This window comes from Symphodus melops, assembly GCF_947650265.1.
Source record: "Symphodus melops genome assembly, chromosome: 10".
NCBI lineage: Eukaryota > Metazoa > Chordata > Actinopteri > Labriformes > Labridae > Symphodus > Symphodus melops.
Window position 1 is genome coordinate 22,368,591 of NC_136700.1, and position 13,747 is coordinate 22,382,337.

General features: G+C 39.5%; 1 long non-coding RNA gene across 1 annotated transcript in view; it reads right to left on the reverse strand.

Moving 5' to 3' along the window:
- Window positions 1–2,145: 2,145 nt before the first annotated feature.
- The window catches only part of LOC306830129, a 54,999-nt gene continuing 43,397 nt past the window's right edge, over window positions 2,146–13,747 (reverse strand). Inside the window, exon 3 of the long non-coding RNA XR_013779930.1 lies at window positions 2,146–2,523. This is a non-coding gene — a long non-coding RNA (uncharacterized lncRNA). The remainder of the gene's footprint in view (window positions 2,524–13,747) is intronic.

The window sequence follows — 13,747 nt, forward strand, 5'->3', positions numbered from 1 at the left end:
TGTGTGTAAAGGTGGCGTGAGGACACGGTGTAATTTATACTGTTGTATTGAGAGTGGAGACAGCCAGCCAGGGGATGCCGGGCTCACAGAGAAGAAACATGCCAAGAATTTAAGAAGATGGCTCAACAGGGGCTCCAGATGTATGCAGAGCGGGGGGGCTGCAGAGCTTATAGAAAAATATGTATAGAAAAGGGAAGAGGGGAATAGGGATGCCTTCTGGTATGAAAAGAGAAGACAGACTGCCAGAGATTGAAGATGGAGGAGGGCAAAGAGTAAAAGCAGTAATGGAGACTTCAAGAGGGGAGAAGGAAAGAAAAGGAGGCGCTATTCAGGTAGAGACGGATGCAAAGATGGAGAGGCTCCTGGAGAAAATTGTTCTTAAAGGTTTATAGCAATAGTTTGGATGATCGATAGAATTATAACTGCAGAGCTCTTTATACCTCGAGACAATCATCCAAAGGCAACGCAGCAGGGAGTATGCTGTACTCAGAAGAACAGAAAAGAGGGCAAAAAAAAGTCTACAGAGAGAAAGGGTGTGTCGGCCTATAACGCATAGACGTGCAAATAATTTTCTAACACTGTTAGCACCATCTTGTTCTGAACTTTACATTACTAAACTTTACTATGCTGTTAGTGACATGCTCTGATCGTGTGTATTGATTTAGTGTTTCGTGACATGACTCTGGAAAGCATAACTTTGCAGATGAATTTAAAAATAAAGCAGATTTTACAGAATCAAAAGGCAATACTTGTGTGCTTGTGCGGAAAAAGGGGTAAATAAATATGATGTGTATAAAGATTTAATAAGTAGACAAGCTGATGTCTAGAATCACAAAAATAGAACACAGAATCTTCACAGCAGAAGAGGCTTCTTTTAGAGGCTGCCAAACCAACACGTTGTTTTTTTTAACTGCTGAAATATAAGAACTGCAAGTTTTCATTTACTGAAAACAAACCCTTGTTCTTCTGGCCCTATGCTCTGCTATTTTCTCCATTTGCAAACAGGCTGTAACCTCTGCACACAAGCTGTTAAGGCTTTAGGACTGTGTCTACATGCAGCTGGATGAGCAGAGCTGCCTGCACTGTGGTGATCTCCGGTTTATGTGGAAGGGGAACCATGCTTCAAATCAATCGAAGAGACAGCACCATGCAATGCATCCAATTGTTTCCAGACAAACTGTAATCAATTCTACAGTAGATATGAGATCAATAAAGATGCATCACACACATCATTACCATAGTGGACACCGATGACCGGGTGATGCATGCTTTTTCATAAAAGGTCGATATCGGCCCTTTATAACAGAAACACTATTCATCAGAGAGCGTTCTGCAGCTGTACCTGTTCTCAAACCGTTTGTCATTTATCATGCAAAATGCTCGAGTTTTCTACTCCTTTTGGCCATAAGGGAACATTGTGATGCAATTTATTTCATAGACTGGTGATAAAGGGCGAGAGAACGAGGCTGATGAAGGAAGGAGGAGGGGGAACAGTGCCGTCGATAGCTTCTTCAAGATCTCTAAGCCCTTGAGAAGAACAATGATTCCTTCCCCTGAATCTGCTACAGCACTGAGAGGGAAAATGGAGCCAAAAAACCTTGACATGCATTTACTTCCATTGAAAGCACAGCGCAGAAGAAAACATTTTTCACTTGCTGCACAAAATTGAAGCTGAAACCTGAAAACATGAAATGAATGAAAAGGTATAGGTTAACATTACGCTGAAAGAAACTATTTAAAGTGACGTATGCAAAGCAACAGAAAAGTGATGGTCAGCCTGAGCTACAGGAGGCTCGCGTTGTTCCCTTGAAGAATTGTGATTATTGAACCCAGAATGGCTGGGTGCTTAAAGCCGAGAATCTTGGACAAACTCACACCAGGGTCCTAAACCAGATCTCTTCTGGATGCATGACCTTCGGCTTTCATCCATTCACTCTAGCAAAATAATTTGTACTTTGTGGAAGAATTGAACATTTACAATGACCTTGTACATTTTTTAATGAGTAGTAATGGCAGATAAAAAATCCAACTGGCTATTCCTGTCTCTTGACATTGTACTCTATCACTACTTTTTGTACACTATTGTTAGAAAACCACAAATTGAACTGTTTCCCTGTCTTTGTTACTTGTCAGCAGGTGTTCATAATTGTCTGTCAATAGGTTTGATAGAGTCTTTATTTCTGTCCAACCAGTCAAAAAACAACTTGGTTTAACTGTAGAGACCACACCTAGGTCTTTGTGATTGTAAAGATGTGTGGGTGGCTCAATCGCAGTAAAAAGTCATTGATTTTCCATGTATGTATGAGCCAGTAGTCAAAATCAATGAACACTTGTGCTCTCGAGACTGAACCCCTACATGTTGGTGGATGTTGTGCGAGCTGTCAAGGTGGACTGATCAAAAGGCAGCAGAGATTGAGATAAAAAGCCAAAAAGAGAAAGATATGCAGCCATTCAGTTAGGTGAAGGTAATTGCCTTACCTTTTGTGTTTCCCCTCACAAACCTTCAACGGTCCACGATAATCTCTGTGAAGAGACAAATTCCAGTAAGAAAAAACTATCATCCACATACCAACACATGTTGGTATCCACAAAATAATCATGACAAGTGATAAGGGTTTGAAGTTGGTCAAAAAAGGCAAAGATGGCTGTGGATTCTTGGATAGGAAAACTCCTTTCAGCCCAAGAGAAGTGCTTGACTTTGTATTTTCTTGCTGACCTGTAGCTGACAATTCACGCTTTGTTATTGACTTTTTCCCTTCTTAAAAAGGGCATTCGTCAGTCTTTCATCAAAGCTACCTGAAGCACCACCAATAACAACCCAAAAGAAACTGCTTCAACAAGTGGGTATTCTTCTATCTACAGATTCAACAGGTCAAACAGGCAAGCCACTGTGCAGTATTTAATTCTTATTAATATAGTTAGAAGTGAAATAAGGTCAGACAACTTAGAAAAAAAAAACTTGAGATGACATTTTAGGATTGAACTATTTGTTTTTCATTACAGCTGTGCTTTCTAATACAACATACAGTGTGCAGTCTTGTATACTACTAAGAAATGCTTCAAAGAAGATATCGATGATTTGAGACAGAGTGGATGTTTTCCCCACTGTCATCTGCATTAATATTCTGAACTGACTTGGACTAGAAAAATATATCATTATCTCCCATGTTGGCTTCTGGCCCCAAGAATCTAGAATACCGTTTAAAATCTCCATCAAACTTCTCCATCAAGCATGCAGCATGTTCATGATGCTGCACTACCCCTTTAGAACTGTACGTCTACAGTCTCTAAAAGTAATATGGGCGGTAACTGTTATCAGGCTGTGGAGTCACACACCCTCTCTACTTTTAAGAGTAGGCTTAAAAATGTCCTTTGTGGTTCAACTATAGTTAGAGTTGACTCAGGCTTGGAGCAACTCCTAATTATCCTGTGACAGGCGTAAACTGCTAGGAGACCTGGCAATAAAACACATCTGTCTGATCCTGCTCTTTTTTTAAGTGTTGGTGATACAGTATGTATTTGTTATAAATCAGTGGAGAGTAAAGAACTTTTTAGGTAACACACCAAAATGTACATTGATGCTCTAAATTAGCTACAACATTTCTAAATAGTCGTATTTAATGTCTGAAACTAAAAGGCATGAATTATGTTGTTAAATATACCACAGTACTTGCACATGTACAGGATTAAATCAGCAAAGAGATAATAGGTTTCCAATCCGAAAGCCTAGCCATAAAATGATCAAATAAATACAAACCCTCAAGGCCAAGCAAAGGTTCACTGAATAACAGAGTGCAAAGAAAATCTACATTTTGTGTAAATATCAATACCCTCCTGAAGTAACTTCTTTGTACTTAACCAGGGATGAAGTGGTTAACTGGTTAACAGGGGTTTAAAACATCACGGTTCATTAATCCTAAAGGCTCTGCTAAATTCTATTTCTTCCAATTTGAAAAAAGAGACAGACTTTATTGACCTTTATTATTTTGTACAGGATTCTTTGAGTACTTTGTTATCTTAGTTTTTTTTTAAGTAAAAATAACTGAAAAAAATATTTTTCTAAAGACTGTAAATATGCTTGTATGAATGAAGCTAATGTTTAAATCTAAAAGCAGAACAATATTGATAATTGTGAAAGTGGGATTACTCCTCTGACTATAATTGCAATGTTTAAATCCATAATCATTGCATCCCTATTGAGACTAAGTGACACTCCAAACCTTTCTCAACAATAAAAGTTGATTTACAGGGCAGGGACCATAAAATTAAAGCAGATAGAATGAGGACAAGAGACAGAATAAATCAAACAGCAACAGAAATATTTTTAGCCATGATGAACAAAAAAGCTCTAACTCCATTATCTGGCTAAGTATAACAGAAAACAAACAGCTCTTTTGAGCCTTTTATCTTTCTTTATGTTACTGATCTCTGCTGACTTAAAGAGGAAAAAAAACCTGAGTGGAGGTCATGGCAGTCTGCTTCCTCTGGTGTTCTGTCCCTTTAAAGACAATGACCCGAGCAGCGGGACAGCTTGGCTGGAGATGAGAAAGTAGTTATTTCCAGCACCCTCCTCATTTATTTGTGTACGTGTTTTAAGAGACCCAAAGCAGCAGGCTGGATGCCTGGGTGCCATGCTGATAAAGCAAGAAGGGGACTCTGTGCACTCTACCCAGGGCCCCTGAGTGATTCGAGGGCAGTATGGGGGGGGGGGGGGGGGGGGGGGTTGGACAGGGGCTCAGGGCTCTAAGCCAGGCGGGTACACTCGGTTGGATAACATGTCTTTAATGCTACTGATGGACTGCCCAACTGGCGCCCTAGCTCGCTGGCACCCTGCCCGACGTTCTTCCACTGGCTGAGTGTCTGTATAGCTTGAATGACTGTTATGAGACAGACAGAAAGTCAGAGGCGACAGACGGACGGACAGAGGCAACCTCAAAGACGGGACACACAACGGCCACAGGCAAAGACAGACTAACAAGACAGATGGGGAGACTCATGGACAGACTACTTGCTGGAATGTGGTTCAGACAGGTCGTCATAGCTTCACACAAATCATGCACATTTCAGAGTGATACAAGCATCATCTGAATTACCTCAATAGTTCATGTTAGTAAATAATTTTAATTGAATGTTTGAAAGTCTCTTGTTTTGTATTTGAAAAACCTTTTCTTAAAGTTCCTTCCCGTGTCATATTGAACCCTTTAATGTTCTCTTCCCCTTTTCAAACGTTCATGTTTTTCTGATTGCATTCTTATATTTAGTCCAAGAGACACTTTGACATGAGCTTCATGGTACACTAAAGTAGGCTAAAGGTTCACCTTAGAAACTACATGTAGGTGCCATATAGCAAAAGTTTGGAGGTATTCAAACAGCTTTTCTGTATAAGAGGTTCGCGGAAAGGAAAGATTGAATCTGTTTGTAAAAATGTTCAAATGTTTTTAGAATTTTTTCCCCCCCCCCCCCCACATCTATTGATCCTGGATAGACATTTGTGTTATGATGATTTAAATGCAGATGATCATTAAAAAAACAAGACTTGGTTTAGTCTAGTAAACACATTGTGGTTTGGTTTGAAATAATAAGTCAAGGTCAATCGCTCTGTTGTCCAGGATCACATACCAAGCTAAAATAATCAGTATTTAATTTACGTCCAAATTTGTTCTCAATATGCAAAAAGGCCAGTGTGCTGTATGTGTTTTTTGATTATTTAAAAAAATCTCAAACTCCTTCGAGACTCTGTGTAGAAAACAGAAAAGATAAACATTAACTTAACTAATTAAATTCCAAAATTCCAATATAGATTTTTTATATATATATACACATAATTTTTTTAAATTTAGGAGTGTAAAGAAAGAGATACATTTCAATGTACATTTTGTTTGTGAATATAGCAGAATTAAATAAAAATAACAAATGTATGTTTTGGTAGTTTGACAAAATGATGATACTTTTATGATTTTCATGGTTTTTAAACTTTTGTAACCTTTCAGCCTTGGTCTTCTAGATACTGTGGATGTTAAGCATTTGAAAATAGTCCAAAAATGATGTCAGAATTAACAAAAATATCAATCTATGCACTGGCTTACTAGCGTTGAGTTTGAAGGGTTAATGACATCCACAACAGCAATATCATACTCTGTAATGTTTTAGTACATTGGAAGTGTTTTTTGTCAGATTGTTGGTCTCAGTCTGTGAATAATCTTTTAAATATACTTAGGGAAAGATTCTGGATATTATGGTCAGCTTTATTTATTTATGTGATCCCAGGAAGATGATTAAAACCAAAACTTGGGATTTCTTCTTCTGTGGTGTTGGTTTAAGTTTCCTCGATGTGCAGGGCTGCACTCCAAAGACTCACTTCTCCCCAAAAACAAAAACAGAGCCTGTTTGGGAAATCTGAACGGATTCACAGAGATGATACCTGCTGCTGATAATGCCAGGACGCAGTTTCATTTGGAGTTATTGACCTTTGAGCAGTCGATCAGCAGGAAACTTTATTTAAAATGAAGAGGATAAATATACTGTGTACAGTGAGCTCTAACAGGACGTACTGTTTATGTTTGGAGGGCTCTTAAGGAAATCAAGCTGTGTTTAGATTATCGGACGTTTGGACGGCTGCGGGTTATTTAATAAATAAACAGCTGAGGCTCGAGGTCTGAGATTCTGTTATGTGTTTCGTTAAACATCATTTGAGTGGTCTGCTCAAGCGTTTACCATATATTATTCTAAACCTTCATCTTGAGGGTCTGCTTACTTGACAGAAACACAACCTCCATCTTTTCTGTTTGTGTTAAAGTGCAGAAAGTGAACCTTCAGCTCAAGTCTAGCACAACAACAAAAGAGTAGCTAAATGATTTGTTGAGCCGATGACGATTTTTAGCGCAAACATTAGTTTTAATGTATAAAACATTTTACTGCTTCTCTATTTCCTCAAAGCACAAGAACGATTAACAGTGACTGCATTTGTCTTATTTATTTCTTTATAATTTTTCCAGAGACTTCAGTGCTATTTGACACTAAAAGTGCTGATTAATATCACAGCAAACCTTCCCCAACAATGATGTTGTTGTTTTTAAAGGGAATATGATACGATGTACTTTATTGTCGCCTTGGGGAAATTTGCCCTGGACTCAAAGTGCTGCCAAACATTCAGCTGCCTCCACTCAAAATGTGTAAATGCATGTATAGTTTTAAAGGCTGTTTCATCTGCGTTAACCATCTAATCATTTTTTCCCAGTTTTCACCATTGTCCTCCTTAAGGTTATATCCTGAACAAAGCGACCAATAAAACGATGAAGGTTGAAACCCAAGTATTACTCTTTTTCAATCAGCCAATCCAAGTCAGGGTGAAATATAGGAACAAAGATTGAAACCCTGTTCATGAACTGGAGCCCAACTGGGACTGTTCTGATATTCTATTTGATGCTAATCTCTTACATTTTAACTACAGAGTTTTGCCTGCAGGTGTTCGCTTGTACAACCAGCCGATTCTCATCCCGGAGCCGTTAAATAAAGATGTAGTTAGCTGGCCAGCAAACTTTTTCTGTGAGCAAATGCTTTGGCCAAAGGTTGTAAAAAAAATGTTCAATACTTTGAAACGTTTTGATACCACATATTTTAAAAACAGTACAATCTCTCATTTTTGAAAGTTTCAAAGTACCAAAAACTACTGAGGCTTTAAAAAGCTTCAGATCTTCAAACACATTTAAACCAAAACCTGCAGCAAGTGAAAGACAGAGGACGCAGTATAATTGCACAAATACGATTGTAACATTTTATGCATGAGTTTCTGTTCAATTTTTGCTTACTAAAAACAAGAAATTATGAAATAGGGTGACTTGGACTTATATTTGTGTTGCTGTGGTCAGGCATCAATATTGTTTGCTTTTTCTTAGAACTGTATCAAAGTTTAATATTCTGGTATCATGACAGCCCTACTTTGGCTATTCAGTGTGTCGGGGGTTTAGAGATGCAGAAGAAATATTAATAAAGTCCACTTTGGGAGGTGGTTTGAGGGTTATGGACAGGTCAAACATTGCAGAAATTTCCACAAGGAGATTAGGGTTTAAGTCCTGAATCAAAACTGTGATTGTTTTTCTGTCCTATCTGGTAAAAGCACAAATGGTTGAAAAATAACAATAACAAAAGTGTTTTTTGAAGTTATTTTGTGCAGCTTCCAAGATGGCTTTCCAGAATTTAACCAAGGCATTTTTGTGCCTAAAACCTAACACAAACGTTTTGTAGTTCAGTTGTTAAGATCTAAAACAGAGCTTTGAACAAACTAAAGAGTCCCTTAAAATCCGGAACAGACACAATAAGACACAAATAGCACAGTGACAGAGTGTCAGTGTTTAAAGATCTATTGAGAACATATACGATAATAAGGTTTAATTTGATGTGTTGAATGAGGACAAGTTGCCCTGCAAAGCCTTTTGGCAATATGGAGAGTGCATAAAAGCAGAATGAAACAACTGGCCAGCTGACTGCAATGCTGACTATTTGTCTGGAGACTCACGTGGGCTTGTTGTGATAAGCAGGCCAGAACCTATTGTTGATATTCTAACTGACATGGGTCATGGCGTTCAGTCAGGGCCGCGGCTGGGCCTTTCGGCTGGTCGGTTAGGACAGCTGAGAAGTAGCCCCAGAGCTGTGGGAGTGGCCTCGGCCCAGATGGCTGTCCTTTACAGCCCAGGGATTCAATACCTTTCTCCCCCCCTCACAGACCAGATGGAGACCATTACAGTGGCCTGAAAGACCTGAGAGAGCCCGAGTGAGAGAAAGTGAGAGAGTGAGAGGTGGGGTGGGTGGAAGTGAAGGGGGGGGGGGATCTCGCCTTTCCAAAATCTCTAATTACCACAATTGTTGAAATCTTTTCAGGCTGCTTTTTTCTTGCTCTCTGATACAAAAAGCTCCCTCTCAACATGCACTGCAAGCCCTCCTGAGAATTCCTATAAGAGAGCAGACTGTTTCACACAAGACAGAAAGACAGAGAGAAAGAAGGAGTAATGCAGAGAAGGGATGGAGAGAAGAGAAAGGGAGAAAAAAAGCACATTAAAGATATGGAAATCAAACTGTCTGGGGTGAGGAGCATTAACCAGCGTTAGCAGGATAGCAGCCTCTATTTTTAGTGGTTGCATGTGTGTGTGTGTGTGTGTGTGTGCACGCAGGAGTGTGTGTGTCTGTCTCTCTCTCTGCTGAGGTGTGTGATGACTTCCTTAAGCCTGGGCTTTCATGTTCTAGTGAGACAGTCTGGGCGTTGAGATATGTCGGCAGAAATATTCTGCCTAATTGAGACACTTCACAAATGAAGCTGTCAAGTCGGAGCTTCAAACAGAATTCACAACAGCAGTTGAAAGAGAATTTCTAGGACGCCAGTGAAGGAGTTTCTTCTCTTTTTTTTTCTTCCTTTTTCTAAACAAGTACAGTGCGTTAAATGAATACCGGTTGGTCTCACAATCATCAGAGTTGCCAAGGATGCTTAAAAAAGCACACCTCCAAAAAGAGAGTCTAAAATAGCGGCAGCGCCAATCATGTCTTCAAGTTCAAATAAAATAAGTTGAGGGGAGGGATGCATTTAGCTCATTTCTTTTGAACACATGGTTTCGACATAACCCAAGGCCAATGTCAGAGCCATCCAATGTAGAGACACTTTCAAGTGATGTAATGCAGCGTCTGGCAGCCATGTTGGCCTCTCTTAGTTCCTGGAAGCAGTGGGGTTGTTTCCAAACGTGCAACATTACCATGCCAACATTATGATACAAATTTACCACAGAACCCTCCTGTAGCCACAGTGAGAAACCACAGATCATAAAAAGAAAGTTCTGGTATTCTTAAACATGGGCCCTACATTGACAGGGTCTATAGGTTTATGAGATACGTTTGAACAGCAGACTGTGAGGGCACACTCACGAGCTTCTCACTGAGGCTGCTGATTGAATCGCCTCAGTGCAGAGTCAGGTGTGTTTGTGGCTGATTGGCCTTGATTAAAAGCAGGTGTGGGGAGCTTATATGTACTGTTGGACTTCAGCTCTCTGCACTGACTCATTATCTCACCTTCAGAGGTAGTGAGAGCTTCTCCCTGGTGTCTGTGTGTTCGTAAACTTTCTGTGAATTTGGGTGGGTTTGTGTGTGTTAAGGCATCCTGTAGATTTTTGTATTGCACATTGTGTTGCATACAACTCACATAGCTCTGTGAGACAAATGAGTCTCACATAGCAGTAATACCAGAGTCCTCCAAACTAAACTTGTGTTCTTCCCAATGGCGTTTGGTTGCTTTGAAGATAGTTATGTAACAGCTGTTTTTTGATAAAAAAAGGATTTTCCTTAAATAAAACAAATCTGCCACTGACAGAAAGCTAAAATAACAACACAAGTCAGTCAGTTGCAAAATCAAGTGTTGAAAAACACAGCCGATGCAGAAGTGCAGAAATAGCAGGTCTACACTATACTCTTTGTTATATTATAGTATTGCTATTATCATTATTATTAAAATCAGGCCCGCCCCTCCCTAAACGCAGAACACGCGCTGTGCGTAGGGCCCCGCGATCGGTGGGGGGCCCCATTTTGCGCAAGTGAATTGAATTTCCCTCAGGATCAATAAAGTATTATCATTCTCTGTGAATGCGCAAAAGATACGTGTGCATTTTGCTTAGAGGCGCGCGTAGAGCACCGCCACCAAGTCAGCCCGAGGCTGGAGAGAAAAAAAAAAAAAGAGACGCAATGATTGAAAGCGCGAAGCATCACCATCTGACCAATCAGCGGTCAGATGGGCCAGCAGGCAGTTGTTTGCGGGTAGAGAGAGAGGGTCTTTTTCAAACCGTCCACTACACACTAGCCCTATCCACTACCCCTCCGTTTGCGCGTCCACGCAGAGGGTCCGCCATATTAAGTCCGTCTCAAACCACTTAGCAGGGAGTGGTAGTGGGCCATAAAACCCTCCGCAAGCGAGTCTGCACCGATGCCCACTTGATGATCACGTGTAACACCTATTACGTCCGCTAGCCACGGAAGGAGTGACCTGTACAAAAGTAAGTTCCTTGTGTTCGTGTTTGAACAAATCAAAACACTGCTCCAACTAAGACGGACATTTAATATCATCATACAGACGTGAATAACTTCACCTGTTTATTGTTTTAAAGATCAAATAAAAGCCTCCTCTTCTTTTCTTCCTTCTGTTGACGTGTTTATTTCATTGTGTTTCATATTTAAAGGGACTGTTGCAAAAACTAAAGAATATTAAATTATGTTGCAGACTCACTCTTATTTATTTATCATTGTTTTACTTTCGATTTCTTTGTAAAACTTAATTTCGGCTACAAAAAAATATACGTCTTGCAGCTGTGATGTTCATTTATAGTCTCCTTGTCTGTGCTTTCATTTAAGCCAACCTATTCTTTGATATTATAATAAATTAACATTAAATTATAAATTACAATAAAATGTGGGCTCCATCTGATCGTTTTGCTATAAGTCTACGCTAATATAAATTTCATTAGAGAAAAATAATCTACATAAAGACTTTTACAGAATGTATTACGTACATTAATAATAAGCCGTTCCCCCAGAATGCCGCTGAGTAACCATGGTAACACACACTTCCTGTTTCCACCTGAGAGAGTGAAGTTTGTCCCAATGCCTGCTGCTGTATTTCTACCCTACACCTGGATGGAGGGGACTTCATTCAGCTGTGAGTGTGACTTCTGACGGAGTGCACTCCGTCACGGAGGGGGAGTGTGTAGGGGTCGGTTTGAAAAAGGCCCAGAGAGAGATGGCTTCCAAACTTCAATACAATTCGGGAACTAGCAAAAGAAAGAAAAAGTCCAAACAAGAAGAGGCTCGTGCTTCACTTGGGTGGGTATGTTGTTGAAATAAAAAAGAAAAAAACTTTGTGGCATATGAACGTAAACTGCTGGCATGTCTGCTCGTGCTAATCATGAGACAGAAGAGATGATAATTGTGTTGAGATGTGGACGGGAGATTACATTTTCAAGCGCTCCTGATGACCATTTATTTAATGTCTTGTTAACTGAATATATTCAGCTTTATTGAAAAAAATGAGTTTTTAATTGACCAGTTGGTGGTCATGTTGGCTCAGGTTTATAGCCTATTAATCTATGCTTTTATTGTTCCACTTTTAATCTGTAAAGTTCTTGTTCCACTGTTGATAGAGGCTGTTCATTTGATTCGTTAGTAATTGCAATTTTTTATTATTATTATGTTATTGGAAGGGTGGCCCCAAAATAAAATCCTGCTTAGGGCCCCCACTTGGCCTGGGGTGGCCCTGATTAAAATATGATTTACAAAGAAACAACATCACCACATCATGAGCACAGCAATAAACATTTAGCAAAGTTACCTGGACAAGATTGAACTGTCAACAGCTGTACTGCCAGGCTGTGACTGCCAAATCAAATCATCACCCGATGCCCCGCTCACGTCTGCGGCTCGATTAACCAGACTGAAGGAAAACGCACGTCACAAAAACGTAATGCTACTAGCTTAGGTACACGCAGGGTAGACCAATTTACTTTAATAATGGTTTCCTTAGTTTCTTTATTTAAATTATTATGTTACAAGAAAATACAATGATTTTAAAGCTGCAGTATCGCTGCATTTTCAGTCACTGAAAATGTAATATCACTACGTCCATGTAGTCTATGGACAAAATCAACATAATCAGAGGTGTAGAAATAAGAATCGCACAATTTGGAAGGACAATTGGTGATATCAATGGGGCTTTTTTAGTTTGTGTTTATAAAAAAATCTTAGAATTTACATTCACATCTTTATAGTCCTAGCACTGACGAGAACTACAGCATCTCTTTGTGTTGTGAAGTGCTCAAAGAAAGTTCTCCAAACATAGTTTGTCATTGCTCATGACACTCTTCAATAAACCTGATGACTTTAGCAAACTTCTGTCCTTTCTTTGCTTTATGTAAGAAAACCACAAGTAGTTCAAGTCTGTATTCCTTTGACAGTACATAGTTTATTATCACAGATCAGCACAGTTCTACAATACAGTTATTATTGGACATATGGGAAACAGATGATAGGAAATGTACTGAGGAGGATGGTTAAAGAGTGAAACAGCTTTCAAACATGTTTCTTAAATGAGAAACTTGCAAATGTTCACATGATTTAATCCATCTGGCTTCCTGTTTTCTATTAGATTTCTGTGACATGGTTTGCGTTGTCATACTTAGCTCAAATTGGAAACAATTGACCTCACTACTGAAACTCATTTTCATGCCTAAAAGCGCTTGTAGAAGCAGGAATAAAGTTTTTGTTTTTTTCTTGTAAGTCAGACCCCTGCTCCTGAACTTGATATCTGAGGAACCAGTGAAGGGAATGCAGAGTACAGACAGAAATCTTCATCTATATCTGTATGTGTATCAGATGAAGCACATAAATGAGCCTTTAGCCAGTGCAGGATTTTATAGTGGACGCTTCATAGTGTCCATAAAGCAGCTGGCCTGCAGCCTTTTAGTCATAAGGTGGTTTCGGACAAAAAGTTATGGGGGACTTTTTGAAAAGGAACTCTCTACCAGGGAGTTCTCTGACAGCTACACATTAATGGGGCTCTTTTTTCTGTCAGCATTCGCATTTCATTGGTACCTACTCTGAAGCAGGAGCTCAAAAAGTTCCTCTTAAATGGAGTTCTAGGAATTAAAATAAGTTATAATTCCTGCAGTGAGGAATCAGTAAAAAAGAGGGGGAGGCTTCCAACAGTTCCTAAGAGCTATGAAAA